The sequence below is a fragment of the Euprymna scolopes genome, chromosome 21 (assembly GCF_053919585.1).
Source record: "Euprymna scolopes isolate OS-2025 chromosome 21, ASM5391958v1, whole genome shotgun sequence".
NCBI classification, from domain to species: domain Eukaryota; kingdom Metazoa; phylum Mollusca; class Cephalopoda; order Sepiida; family Sepiolidae; genus Euprymna; species Euprymna scolopes.
The window spans coordinates 99436970-99451800 of NC_136502.1; the positions used below are offsets into that span (position 1 = coordinate 99436970).

At 31.9% G+C, this 14831-nt stretch overlaps 1 long non-coding RNA gene across 1 annotated transcript in view; it reads right to left on the reverse strand.

Moving 5' to 3' along the window:
• LOC145243018 (uncharacterized) overlaps nt 1-11886 on the reverse strand; it is a 245296-nt gene extending 233410 nt beyond the window's left edge. The window contains exon 1 of the long non-coding RNA XR_013862846.1: nt 11767-11886. This is a non-coding gene — a long non-coding RNA (uncharacterized LOC145243018). The remainder of the gene's footprint in view (nt 1-11766) is intronic.
• Between the last annotated feature and the right edge of the window lie 2945 nt (nt 11887-14831).

Below are 14831 nucleotides of genomic sequence, written 5' to 3' on the forward strand. Positions count from 1 at the left end.
GAAAACAATATTACGATGATAAAACAGTGCCCAAACACCTAAGCTCCATTTTTTTTTTACACAAAGAGCATTTCTTTTTACGTTAGCGGCAGTTTGTTATTTCATATATGAAATGAAAATCCACTGTAATAGCAATATTGTAGAAGTAGGAAGAGTTTTTAAAAAAAGCTGGATAAAAAAAAAAAATCCAGGGAAAATTGGAATCAGTAGGACGGGTTGACTCTATACAAAGCACAGTAATTTCAAAAACAGCTGAAATAGTAAGAAATCATCGATTGTATATATGCATATATTTACACTCCTATATTTTTTGTGTGTATTGATATTCATATTAAAAAAAAAAACCCTTTTTTATTTATTAAAAAAAAGGAAAATGCAATTTTCTTATATATGAGTCGTGGAATTGCATCCATCTGCAAAAGATCTAGAAAATTAGCATATTCTTTTAAACATTCATTTTAATTAATTCTCTAGTAGTTTTTTCGGTTTTCTTATGGGGTGATCATCTTTAGTTAACTATAAATACAGCTTTTCTTGGCCTTCGGACCAAGATCAAAGTGTAGTATCTGTTCCGGCAGATACTGCACTTAAGATGATTTGTACCAGTCAATGGAGGGGAAACCCTCTATACTGGGACAATTATTATTTTTGGTAACCAGAGTGACCCCTTTTAGGGGAGCTGGTTTTTACCTCACATTAAAAACGGCCTTGTGCCTAATTTGCTCAGTGGGGGAGCAAATAAATACCATCTTTAGTTAACTATTACGTGTTATATTCATGCAGATATTCTACATCATTTATACTTATGTAAAAAGGTTTCAGTAAACACAAACCTCTCTCTATATATTTTATGTATGTATATATATTTGTTTAAAATTTTAACCTACCAACCTCCTCTGTCAGTTTTTGGTTTACAGACATGAAACTTAATATATAGAGTATTCTAAGCAATGAAAAATTTTAATTTTGGTTTTAGCCGTGGAAAAAGTGCAATAGTGTAAAAATTAAAAAAAAAAAATGGAATTTGCCAAGTGAAGGTCGAACGACGGCATTACGAATATACATGCGTAATGCAATACCTATTAGTTCATAACTTTATTTTTAGCCTTGCGGCAAGCATGTCTTCATAGCTCGGTCATTAACGTCAAAGGAAAAAACAATTCGTAAGCTAAACGTTTTGGTTTCGATTCTCGGTAGTGGGGCACGAGTCATTTTTTTTTTCTTTTAACTTTTTAAATCATTACTATATATTGGGTCCAATATAATATAATAACAATAAATACGAAAGCTGCATTAATCAAACTATCATATTTAAGCGTATTTTACGACAGGGCAATGTCAAATGTCAGCCGGCCTGCAAGTATATATATATATATATATATATATATATATATATATATATATATATATATATATATATATATATATATATATATGGCTACTCAAAATACGCAAAAGAATTTTTCTCCGATCGGGAGAGCAAACCACGCACGCGTGCCGAGTCACGTGACGCGCTGAAGCCTGACATATTTCCCCAGATCAGCATATTTGTTGAAATTCGACACAGAAAAGTAATAAAATGAAAACAGCTGTCATCATTGTTCCTATTCACAATGCCTCCTTCACGGGACAGAGTTAGACACCAGTTTCGTTTTTTAACGTGGAGAAAAGGAACAAAAATAAAAATTGTCTCAATCGTGAAGAGCAGAGAACAAGAAACTGAAGTGCAGCATCTGAAGAACAGATACTACACTTTGATCATTAGCTGTCGTTATTGTTACAGTTTTAAAAACAATGACAGAAAGAAATATCTTTTTTCAGCTTTTAATCGGCACCAAACAATGTTTGTTTATAGTGAACATTTTAATTCTTTTTTACGTTACCATCTGCTATGTCTTAATATTAAAGTTCATGTTAGCAGTAATAAATAAGAAACCACACACACACACACACACACACATATATATATATATATATATATAGGTTAAAATTTTTAAAAATTGACCGCTTTTTTTTTTTTTTTTTTGCTCAACACCAGCACCCATGCTAGTAGTCAACTAACGATTATTATCCCATTAAAAAACCCAAACAACTAATAGGGAATTAATTAAACTGAATGTTTAAAAGAATATGCAAATTAGCTAGATCAGTTGCTAGTGAATGCAATTCCACAACCAAGATATAAGAAAATTGTATTTTCTTTTTAAATAAATAGAAAAGAGGGTTTTTAATATGAATATCGATACACACAAAAGAAAACTGAATTTATAGGAATATATATATATATATATATATATATATATATATATATATATATATAGGCTCCGTTCAGACTATGGAACTATGGATAGCCACTAAAACGTTCCTGCGTGAGGAATTTTCGTGACAAGAATTGCGCAATCCTCAACCACACCTCCCCGGAGTTCGCACTGTTTGAATTGCAGTTGCAAATATATAAGTTAACGACAACTGCAAACAATTCCGAGATAGGCGGAGAGCACAGACAACGCCTACTATTTTTAAATCGTCACCTATCTGGTATTGACCAGGCTAAACGTTGCTTAACTTCGGTGATCTGGCCAAAACCGGTGAGCCAACGTGATAATTCCGTATATATATATATATATATATATATATATATATATATATATATATATATATATATATAAAATATATATGGCGATTAAGCTACACTGAATATTCTGCGTTTCATCCACTATACTAACTAGCTCTACCTACGTATTGAGCACTTTTGAAGTAAATACTTAAAGTTTACGCATAAATCTATACTTTCGTATATTAAATTTATGTGAGTAAATGAAGTAGTTATATATATATATATATATATATATATATATATATATATATATTAGATTGGTGCGAAAATAACGTCATTTTTTATCAAATAATTCAACCTAATATAATGTGTGTGTGTGTGTACATATATATATGTGTGTGTGTGTGTGTGAGTGTTTCTGTGTGTGTGTGTGTGTGTGTGTGTGTGTGTGCAGACTTGCGTCACAAGTATATCTCATACTACTATTAAGCTCTACTCTACGTCTTGAACACTGCTGAAACAATAATATACAATTATGTGTTTCTTGTGTGTGAGCAAACAGTTGGAAATGATTTATATACCATACATTACGACCATGTAATCCCTACAGCCACCTACCTTGAAAATGCTGCTGTGAAACCTGACATAGTTATATGGAATAAGTCAGAGAGAGTTGCAACCTTGATTGAAGTGAGTGTTCCTAATGATGGCGGTCTTAACAGAGCTGAAAGAGAGAAACAGACCAAATACCAAGGTCTCATGTATGATATGAAAAGAAACTGGAACCTAAAGGGGATATCAATCATACCAGTTATCATAGGTGCCACAGGACTTATGAAGAAGAACCTGAAGTCCTACCTAACTAATATTCCTGGTGAACCAAGTGCAAAAGAGATTCAGACAATTGCACTTAAGGGAACAGCGAGGATACTAAAAAGAGCTCTCGGTTGGTTTCAATAAAAAAAGCGGGGCAATGTTGGCAACTGGTTTGGCTGCCCCATACCCAGCATTACAATCTTCAAAGGAAGAAAAAAAAAAAAAAATAAATAAATGTGTGTGCAAATATGTTTTATACTTTTTATATATATTGATTTGTATGTGTATTAAGTCCTATTTAAATATGCATAAGCTAAATTATCCGTGACTTTGCAATGCGGCCTATATGTGTGTGTGTATGTGTATGTGTATGTTTGTGTGTGTGTGCGGTGTGTTCTATATAAACTTATACATTTGTTTGAGCACTGACCTACATAACTTAGCATGTGCAATATGTTCTATATAAATATATATATTTAGGATATTGATCATGCAATTGTCTATGTGCAGCATGTCCTATACAGATGTATATTTTTGTAATATAGTCTATATAACTCCCATATAACTGTAATATGCCCCATATAATTATGTGCGCGCAATATGGCCTAAATAACTCCGATATGATATATACAGTATACAACCTTGGAATATGTCTTATATAAATATGCGTGTACAATATGGCCTATATGATTTCGTGAAATATGTCTAATGAAAATCTGTGATATATCGAAACAACCTATCTGCGGTGACAATAAATTATCCCCATCTTGGGTTGAGCATATTGGGGAGTGAAATAACAAACTGCTGCTAACGTAAAAAGCAATACTCTTTGTGTAAAACAAATGGAGCTTAGGTGTTTGGACAATGTTTTATTATCGTAATATCATATACTCGCCTTAGCAATAGCCAAATAGTTTAACGGTTTAGAAACATCGGCTGTCGCATACGCTGCCGACTTTCAATACTGATTCAAGTTAGTCGCTAGTCTAGCCGCACTGAAGAGCTGTAATATAGCGAAACTGTCTTTCTGTGAATGACTGTATATATACGCACACAAGGGTCGTTTCAAAGGTAAATTTTCCTATTTTTAAACTCAAAAGCTAAAACGCTGAAGAGCTTTAAGACGGGAGTGATAGCATTAAAGCGAGTGACCTGTTGTGGTCCAAAATTTATTTTCTAAATAGTCATCGCCATTCTCAATGGCCAGCTTCTTTTGATATCTTTGTCGTGAAAGTCCAAAACGCAGTTTGTCACTCACATTTCTGTCGCGATTTTGAAATCGACGAACCATCAACTGCGTTGGATCCGTAAACGTTCAACAAGCGTCGGTTAATGTTGATCGGTTCAAGTTTTTCTGCATGGAGGAATTAAGTGATCCATCTCTGTTTCTGACGCATGTCCATGACAGGGGTCGCTTTCTAAGAGTCTCACACCATCAATATCTGCAGTATAAAGAAATGAAATTTTCAGTTCATGAATGCATCAGTTCAGTCATCATAACAATGCAATCTGTATGATCGATTTGGGCGTAATATTATTAATTTTGGAATATTTTTAGCATATATATATATAACTTACTATATATATATATATATATATATATATATATATAGTAAGTTATAAAATATATATGGCGATTAAGCTACACTGAATATTCCGCGTTTCATCGACTCTAGGATTCCTCAGGCTTATGCGCATAAGCCTGAGGAATCCTAGAGTTAATGAAACGCGGAATATTTAGTGTAGCTTAATCGCCATATACATTTTATAACTTACTAACTATCTCTACCTATGTATTGAGCACTTTTGAAGTAAATGCTTTAAGTTTACGCATAAATCTATACTTTCGTATATTAACTTTATGTGAGTAAATTAAGTAGTTATACACACACACACACACATATATATACATATATATATATATATAAATTCTGTGTTAAATTATTTAAAATAACAACAAAATTAATTGTACAAATAATTATTAACGTTTTTTCCTTATTCCATGAATTTTCAATGAATGACTCGCATCATCAAAGAAAATCTTAATGGAAAAACAGATACAGGTAATTATAATTTTTGCTTATTAGCACATGAAATGAAAATTAAATTTGAAATAATAGTGTAAAAATGATACCCCATCGTTCGTGTATCCTCATTCATTCAACCATGGAATATCCTTTTTACACCATAATTTCAAATTTAATTTTACAATTTATGTGCTAATCAGCAAAATTTATAATTGCTCCTATCTATTTTGCTAATACCATTTCTTCCGAGGAAATGATCCATTCATTGAAAATTCATGGATTAAGAAAAAAAAAACGTTAAAAATTATTTGTAGTCATTTGACAAACAATAAATTTTGTTGTAATTCTACATAATTTAATTAAGAATTTTGCTTTATATTATTGTTCTGTCTTGCATAATGAGTTTTCTTTATCTGCTTGCAATCGTCTTATAAATATTGATACAGATACTTGTTTTATGTGCAGTATATTCCACACAATTCTCTCCCACCTCTCTCTCTGTATGATATTGTCAGTATAATTGTGCGTTTGCAATATGTTCTATATAAGTATGAGTATGTGCAATATCTATATCTATATATAAAGTTCGTGATGTTTATATTTTTGCACGTATAGAATTCACTTCTAAACTAATTTCTTTCTTAGAACTGCACGCCTGTGGAACTCTGTTCTATCTGTCTGCTTCCCACCGGACTACAACTTGGATGCCTTCAAGTCCAACGTTAAAAATTCCTAATGAACCGCCCCCTTAAGTAAACACTTCATCAAATCTCCACACTAACGTAATGTACTTGCAATAACCCTTATCCCTGAGTGGCTTCCGGACCTTGATATGTGGTGATCACTGTGTAAAAAAAAAAAAAATTACTTGTCATCATGAATTTTTGTAGTCATCTGCCAGATGAAAGGAGTCGTAATGTTGGCAATGTCTAATATAATTTATTCTCATGTAAAGAGGTGAAAATCAGAAGGAAATTCTTCGTAAAATTGTGAACTTTTAGCGATAGATATTAGACACCCATTTCATGATATAAAATAAACCAATAAATGAACTCTGTTGGTGTCGTGTGTATTTTTTAAACAACTTCACCTTTTTACTTTAATAATTCACCATATAAATGTTTTCTTATAATTCATCATATAATTTTGTTGTTTTTCTAATTCAACATCTTTTTTGTATAATTCATCATATAAATGTGTTTTTTTTGTATAATTCACCATATAAATATAATTTTTTTCATAATTCATCATATAAATATGATTTTTTTAATTCACTATATAAATATGATTTTTATAATTTATGATATAAATATGCTGTTTTTATAATTCATCATATAAATATGTTTTTGTATAATTCACCATATAAATGTTTTCTGTATAATTTATCATATAAATGTTTTTTTTTTATAATTCACCACAAAAATATGTTTTTTTTTATATAATTCATCATATAAATATGTTTTTTGTATAATTCACCATATAACTATGTTTTCTATATAATTCACCATATAAATATTTTTTCTGTATAATTAATCATATAAATGTTTTTATAATTCATCATATAAATATGTTTTTGTAAAATTTATAACATAAATATGTTGTTTTTATAATTTATCACATCAATATGATTTTTTATAATTCATAATACGAATATGATTTTTTTTATAATTAATCATATAAATATGATTTTTTTATAATTAATCATATAAATATGTTTTTTATAATTCGTCATATCAATATGTTTTTATAATTCATCATATAAATATTTTTTTTTATAATTTTTCATATATGTTTTTATAATTAATCATATAAACATGATTTTTTGCGTAATTTATCATATAAATATGTTTTTTTTATAATTCGTCATATAAATTTGTTTTTATAATTCATTATATAAATATGTTTTTATAATTTGTCATATAAATAAGTTTTTTTTATAATTTATCATATAAATATGTTTTTATAATTCATCATATAAATATGTTTTTATAATTCATCATATAAATATGTTTTTATAATTCATCGTATAAATATGTTTTTATAATTCATCATATGAATGTGTTTTTATAATTCATTATATAAATGTGTTTTTTATAATTTGTCATATAAATATGTTATTTATAATTTGTCATATAAATATTTTATTTATAATTTATCATATGAATATGTTTTTATAATTTGTCATATAAATATGTTTTTTTTAATTCATCATGTAAATATGTTTTTTGTATAATTCATCATATAAATATGTTTTTATATTTTCTCATATAAATATGTTTTTTTTTATAATTCATCATAAAAATATCATGTTTTTTATAATTTCTCATATAAATATGATTTTTATAATTTCTCATATAAATATGTTTTTTATCATTCATCATATAAATATGTTTTTTATAATTTGTCATATAAATATGTTTTTTGTATAATTCATCATATAAATATGATTTTTTTGTATAATTCACCGCATAAATATAGTTTTTGTATCATTCACCATATAAATATGTTTGTGTATAATTTACCATATAAATATGCTTTTCTATAATTCACCATATAACTATGTTTTTGTATAATTCACTATGTAAATATATCTTTTGTATAATTCACCATATAAATATTTTTTGTATCATTTTCTATATAAATATTTTTTTTATATAATTCACCATATAAATATGTTTTTAAAGTTATTTTCCTTGACGTAATTCTTTATTTTAGACTAAGAGATCTATCATAAACATACTTATAGAACATAATCCCTAACTCCCTAATTTCTACTGATGACGTTTTGTCCCATTACCTTAGAACAGATCAGAAATAGCAAATCAAGAGTCGAAAAGTTCCAACATACCCACTGTAACACATAAGTAAACAATACGTGCGCCAAAGTAAACGCAAAAAAACGATTGATATTCATGCAATAACTAACCCTGTTCTCTGTTTTGTTTGCCTGTTTCCCGCCTGACAACGACATGGATGTCTCCAAGTACAACATAAACAAATTCCTGATGAACCGCCTAACTACTGTACAAGCAATAACCCTTATCCCCGAGTGACTTCCGGGCCTTGATAATGGTGACTACCTTGTAAAAAAAAAATAAATAAAAATAACCCAATTCAACGTTCCTGTCTTTTTTTTTACTTATAAATTAAAATGAAAAAAAGTCTAACGGGAAAAGAATTCCTTAGAAACAAACAGAACCGTTTCTCTCTTTAGATAAACTTATGAAGTTCTCTAGGTTTGTTTCATTTGAATTCACTCGAAGTTCTCAAACATAAAGAGGCCCTTTTCCTAACACTTGATCTCTATATGCGATGTATAGATATTCGAATATTTCATTACAATTCTCTTTTATCTTGCCAACGTTGAGTTAGTAAATAAGTTAATAATATTAATTTTACTCTCACTTATTGACCACTTAACTATGTTATACTGTATCTTTCTTTTTGGCCTCTTTGTCTTACTTGATTCCAGAACAAAAATTCATCTAATCTGGTGGAGTATCCGACTTAGTGTTGTTACTATATGCAACATCACTTGAAGAAGGTTCAATAATCGCATAAGCCAATGTATCACAGTCGTATCAAAGGGATCTTATTTGGATTTTAAAAACTTTGTGATATTTTTTAATATTAAGTCAGGTTTTACTTATAGTGGGATGTTTCCTCAGACAAGGTGGTTCTGACACAGCGCTGTACAGAGTGAAACACACGAGGACAGTGTCTAATAGACATTCAAGTTTACTCCGGTAGGCATTTAATTTCTCTCCAGTAGGAATTTAATTTCTCTCCAGTAGGCATTTAATTTCTCTCCAGTAGGCATTTAATTTTTCTCCAGTAGGAATTTAATTTCTCTCCAGTAGGAATTTAATTTCTCTCCAGTAGGCATTTAATTTTTCTTCAGCTGGCATTCAATTTCTCTCAAGTAGGCACTCAATTTCTCTCCAACATGCATTCAATTTCTCTCCAGTAGGAATTTAATTTCTCTCCAGTGGGCATTAAATTTCTTTCCAGTAGGCATTTAATTTCTTTCCAGAAAGCATTTAATTTCTCTCCAATAAGCATTCAATTTCTTTCCATCAGGCATTCAATTTCTCTGCATTAGGCATTTAATTTCCCTCCAGTAGGCATTAAATTTCTCTCCAATAAGCATTCAATTTCATTCCAGTAGGCATTCAATTTCTCTCCAATAGGCATTCAATTTATCTCCAGTAGGCATTCAATTTTCTCCAGTAGGCACTCAATTTCTCTCCAGTAGGCATTCAATTTCTCCCCAGTAGGCATTTAATTTTTCTCCAGTAGACATTTAATTTCTCTCCAATAGCCATTTAATTTCTCTCCATTGGGCATTCAATTTCTGTCCAGTAGGAATTCAATTTCTCTCCAGTGGGCATTTAATTTCTCTCCAGTAGGCATTTAATTTCTCTCCAATAGCCATTTAATTTCTCTCCATTGGGCATTCAATTTCTGTCAAGTAGGAATTCAATTTCTCTCCAGTGGGCATTTAATTTCTCTCCAGTGGGCATTTAATTTCTCTCCAGTAGACATTCAATTTCTTTCAAGTAAGCATTCAATTTCTCTCCAATAGGCATTTAATTTCTCTCCAGTAGGCATTTAATTTCTGCAATAAGTGTTCAATTTCTCCAATAACCATTCAATGTCTTTCCAATAGGCATTCAATTTCTCTCCAGGAGGCATTCAATGTCTCTCCAATGGGCATTCAATTTCAATCTAGTAATAATTCAATGTCTCTCTAATTGACGTTCAATTTCTCTCCAATATGCGTTCAATTTCTCTCCAGTAGGCATTTCATTTTTCTCCAGTAGGCATTCAATTTCTCTGCAGTAGGCATTCAATTTCTCTCCAGTAGTCATTTAATTTTTCTCCAGTAGGCATTCCAGTTCTCTTCAGTTAGCATTTAATTTCTCTCCAGTTAGCATTCACGTTCTCTCCAGTAGGCATTCAATTTTTTTTTCCAGCAGACATTCGTTTTTTTCAGTAGGCATTCAATTTCTCTCTAGTAGGTATCTATGTCTTCTCCAGGAGGTATTCAAGTTCTCTCCAGCGGGCATTCAAGCTTTTTTTTCCAGCAGACCTTCAAGTTCTCCCCCTCTTAACTAATGAGATCGAAATATGAAGTACTACGTCAAAATAATGACGCACGTGACAGATAAGTTCGCTTGAACCATTATTTTATTTAAGCTTAAATGTAAGCGTTCCAACAAATCGCAGGTTCGTTCATTCCAATTTTATATTGACAGAAGATATTCACTTTTTCTAGTTCGCTTGAGTGAATATGTAGACAGGCAGAGATGGATGGATGTAAAACATATATATGCTCTCGCCAAATGAAAATAAGGTCACGTGTAGTTTTTGTTGATAGTCAACTCACGAACGCAAAACATTCTCGCGTGAAAAGGCACGTCGAGATATGATGAAGTGTGTGTATATTATAACTAGATTTGGATATGTATACAAGACACAAATATACGTCCCTCTCAAACATAAGGGGCGTATACACAGAGACTTAGATGCATACATACATACATACATACATACATACATACATACATACATACACAGACATGCATATAAGGGGCGCATACACAGAGATTTACATGCATACATAGAAACATACATACATACATACATACATACATACATACATACATAAATACATACAATACATGCATATATATTGTATATTATTTAGTATGTAATCAGCGCCAAACTATACGAATATTGATTTGGCCTGCTTTAAAAACACATTGGTTAAATTGCGACATTTACATGTGAATAATAAACGGATGATATACTTCTATCTATCTATCTATCTATCTATCTATTGTTTTGTGTATACTATGCGGTACTTGTATTCAAAATAATATATAATATATATATTATAATAGTATTAAAATATACTTACATAGTAAGCGACACAAACGTTTGTGTTTCATTCCTCGACAGAATTCTTCAGACTGAATGCACACACACACACACACATATACTTTTATAAAAAATATATATGTATATCTATTTAATATCGCTTATCTAATGTGCCAAATATATGAAGTATTATTATAATAATGCTCTATATAAGAGTATATTGAGCGCTTTAATGTGTGTGCAAGGTCCATTGTCTTGATTCAACTCTGTTTCGATTTATAAAAAGTTGATTATCACGTTATATATGAAATGAACAATAATATATATTAAATTGAGCATTTTGAACAAACCTACACACGCACGCACGCGCATGCGCACACACGCACGCACACACACACACACACACAAACACACATATATATATATATATATATATATATATATATATATATATATATATATATATATATATAAAACACTTACCTTATTCTTGACTCCTCTCAACAGCTGGGTGTAGTGTGCTTTCTTTTTCTTCTTTTTTGCCTAAGTGTCCTTATCAGCTGGATTTCTTCTTCCTTGCCATTTTCCTTTATATATATATATATATATATATATATATATATATATATATATATATATATATATATATATATATATATATATATATATGCATGCGCTGTCATGGCTCGTCGCCAATAAAAGCACATGATTATCAGCTGAGCGCGTGACTCCATGTGCCTGTGCGTGCTTGTCCGTGCATGTGCTTTGACCATGTATATATATATATACATATGCATCTACATATGGATAGAGTAGACGCATCTCAGCGACTGCACCAACCCCACTTCTCTCTTTCTCTCAATCTTCCTGTTTCCGATTGGAAAAGCCTTTGTACTTCCAATGCGAATTGGTCGTGTGTTGGACAAAAAACAAAACAAAAAAAAAAACACGTGACGTAGTTAGACATTTGGCAGTTACAGGGAGGCGACAGTGGGGCCGGTTTTCTTTTTAATGCACGCGCGCATGTAGTGTATTCTTAGACACGCGAACTATTTGCTTCGTTTCACTCTACATCTATCTATTTCCAGCTGTCTATCGATCTATCTCTTTCTTTTCTCCACGCAGTATCTCAATATCTTAATATATATATATATATATATATATATATATATATATATATATATATATATTAGTCATTCAATGAATTAAAAAATTCATGACGTACATAAATTTTTAAATTCATTGAATGACTAAAAATTTGATTAATTTGCTCTATCTTGTATATCGAGCAATTCTTTTTAGGTGGGATAATACTTATATATATATATATATATATATATTAGCGGGGGCGCCCGGCTTTGCCCGGTCATAAAATACGCTTAAGTATGATATTTTAATTTGTCCAGATTTCGTATATATTATTATAGGGTCGTTATTTCAAAAGTAAAAAAATAAAAAAAAGTATTTGGTTGGTATCAACTAGAATCGAAACCGATGGCAAAACATTAGCATTCAAAGCTGGTAACGTTACCACTATATCAACGGGACTTACATATGAACTGATTTAAAATAAAAGAATAAAAAAATAAACTAAGATGAATGCACAAAATGTATAACGTTTTTTTTTACCCCTATTTTAACTATTTTAACTATTTTAACCGGCTAAAGACCCAGATAAGAACGGCCTATATAAAAAAAAAAAAATCCAATCATTTGAGGCTCCTAGCGCCGCTCTGTGATTTTTAGTTTCGGAGAAGGTAGAGTTTGAAAGTATGGAGACAGACAGGCATATAGCCTTTTATATATTAGGCTAGTGGCGTGGGCGCCGGCTTTGCCTGGGCGTAAAGCACACTTAAATATGATATTTAAATTTGTCCAGATTTCGTATATATTATTACAGCTAGAATCGAAACCGAAAATGTAACATTCCAAGCTGGTGACGTTACCACAATACTGAACATGATACGCATCTGAACTGATTAAAACTTAAAAATAAACTAAAGTGAATGTACAAAATGTGTAACAATGTTTTCAATTTTGATCCATTTTTTGTCACTTAAAAACTATTTTAGCTAAAGACCCATAACATAACGGTCCGTAAAAAATGCAAGCATTTGAGACCCCTAGCGTCACCTAGCGACATTTAGTTTCGGAGGAGATAGAGTTTGAAAATATGGAGGGAGAGACAGACATACAGTATTTGTTATATGTTATACAAGGGGCGTGCAGTAAGTAATGCTCCTGACCTACTTCCCATAGCAGTAGAGCAACGAAACTTGGCACAGTTATTAGTCTTTCACAGTTATTAGTCTTAATAGGAACCACCCAGAGTTATGCATTTCTCCCATAGTTTGATGCAGCTCTGGAGACCGTTTTTGTAGAACACCCCAGGTTGGTCCTCCAACCACGACGTGATTTCAGAAATCAAGGCTGCATCATCTGGGAAACGCTTTCCTTTCAAAAACAACTTCATGGCTGGGAAGAGGTGAAAGTCAGAGGGTGCAAGGTCAGGAGAGTAGGGAGGATGGGGTAGGATTTCATAACCAAACGCCCGTGCTTCTGATCTGGCGACATGCGAGTTGTGGACCAAAGCGTTGTCCTGCAGTAGGAGAGTATCTTTGTTGATCTTGCACCGCCTCTTGATTTTGATAGCTTCCCGTAAATTCTTCAAAAGTGAAGCATAAGAGGCACCTGTAATTGTGGTACCCTTTTCCAGGTAATCTGTCATCATCCTGGTCCCAGAAGACTGTGAGCATGACCTTGCCAGCGGAGGGCTGCGTCCTTGCCTTCTTTGGAGGTGGTGAGTCCAAGTGCTTCCACTGCATTGACTGGGCTTTTGTCTCTGGATCATAGTGATGCACCCAGGTTTCATCCTGTGTAATCAGTCTTTTGAAAAACATTGACTCATCTTCTTGGCACATGTCCAAATTCATCCTTGAGCACTCGACGCGTTCTCGCTTCTGAAATGGTGTGAGCAACGTGGTAATCCATCTGGCAGACACCTTATGCATATGTAAATGGCCATATTGATAGTTTCCACAGACCCTGTACTAATCTTGACATCTTAGGCTATTTGGCGAATAGTAATGCGCCGATCTTCCAAAATGGCAGCCTCAACTTGACGGACAGATGCCTCATCAATGACAGAAGGGGGCGACCAGGTCTGGGAGCTGTTTCCACAGACTTCCGGCCATGTAGTAATTCACCAGCGTTTTACAAGGTCATATGATGGGGCATTATAACAATAAATTTCTTTCATTTTATCAAAAGTCTCCTGTGGTATGCGCCCTTTCGAATATAAAAACCGGATCACTGCTCGGCATTCAACAGGCTTCATTTCACACCTGACTCAGTTCAAACACCTGTAAAACCGAAACCACAATTAGTTCAGAGCTGTAATTTGCTACATAATCCGTAGCGATATAAATCATTGCGCATGCAAAATTTTAGCTAGATCAGACAACTGGAAGTGGGTCAGAGGCATTACTTATCGCACTCCCCTCGTATATAGAGCTGAATTGCCATATATATTTCCATGCTTTACTATA